We start from the raw sequence: 1,342 nt of genomic DNA, 5'->3' as shown, positions 1-1,342 counted from the left end.
GAGGGTACCATAATGGCATAACAAAAACGCGATTCTAAGGAATGCACAACTGAATGTTACTGGAACTAAGAAGCTTAAATTGAAGAAAATGACCTAGTGATGGTTGGAACTCGAAACCTGACTGGCATTTCCCAGGCAGTGCTTGATGAATTCAGCTTTTGACTACTGCATGCCCCAAACGTCTGAACACTAGATCCGATAAAAGTGGAGGAGGTGAGAAGATAGTAGACAACTCGATTTGGACAAAACTATTCAACTCACCGAAGAACCCCATTGAGAAATTAATGGGATGTCTAACCCTAGCAGAACATAGCCGCTGTCCTATCCAGTGATTGAATGAGGGTTACGCCGTCCACAGCTCCCCTCTCTGCTTTGTTAATTGGGGTGTGAAATTTGGGTGGAGGGTTTGGGAAGGAAGTTTCTTAGTGAGAAGAATTTGTGGCTAGTCATCTTTATACTCCAAAGTGAGGGAAGGATAAAGGTAGCAACTTTCTTTACAGTAGCAGTTGTAGCCCCACCTTCAGTCATTCACTCTCTACTCTTCGTGCCAAACCCTAAGCCCTAGCGGGCACGATTCTAGAGAGGTGGTGTCCTCTAAAGATAGAGAGAGCGTGTCTCCGAAAGATGCTACTGCAAGAGGTCAACATCCTTCACCGCGGTGGAAATCTTACAACGTCTACACTACTTGCATCATTCCTGGGGTACAGTTCCTTGTATTCGATGGTAGTCCTCGTGATTTAGTTTTCCCAAGGGGGAAGTGTACGAACAAGGCTCTGGATACAGAGAGAGAGAGAGAGAGAGAAAAATCGAGAGAGGGAGGGAGGAGAGTGAGAGAGAGAGAGAAAGAGGGAAAGAGATAGAGAGAGAGGGAGAGATATAGAGAGAAAGATATATATAGAGAGAGAAATAAAGAGAGGAAGAGAGATAGAGAGAGGAGGAGAGAGAAAAAAGGGAGAGATAGAGAGAGAGAGAGAGAGAGGGAGAGAGATAGAGATGGAGAAAGGGAAAGAGATAGAGAGAAAGAGCGAAAAAAGGAGAGAGAGAGAGAGCGAGAAAAAGAGAGAAATTGAGATAGAGAGAGAGAGAGATAGAGAGAATGAGGGAGAGCGGTAGAGAGAGAGGGGAAGAGATAGAGAGAAAGAGGGAGAGCGTTAGGGAGAGAGAGGGAGAGAGAGATAGAGTGAAAAAGGGAGGGCGGTGGAGAGAGAGAGAGGGAGAGAGATAGAGTGAAAGAGGGAGAGTGGTAGAGAGAGAGGGAGAGATAGAGACTAGAGAGGATAAGAGGAAGAGAGAGAGCGGTAGAGAGAGATAGAGGGAGAGAGATAAAGAGGAAGAGATAGAG

The sequence above is a fragment of the Wolffia australiana genome, chromosome 18, assembly GCF_029677425.1.
Source record: "Wolffia australiana isolate 7733 chromosome 18, ASM2967742v1".
Lineage (NCBI taxonomy): Eukaryota > Viridiplantae > Streptophyta > Magnoliopsida > Alismatales > Araceae > Wolffia > Wolffia australiana.
This window is presented reverse-complemented; position numbering follows the sequence as displayed.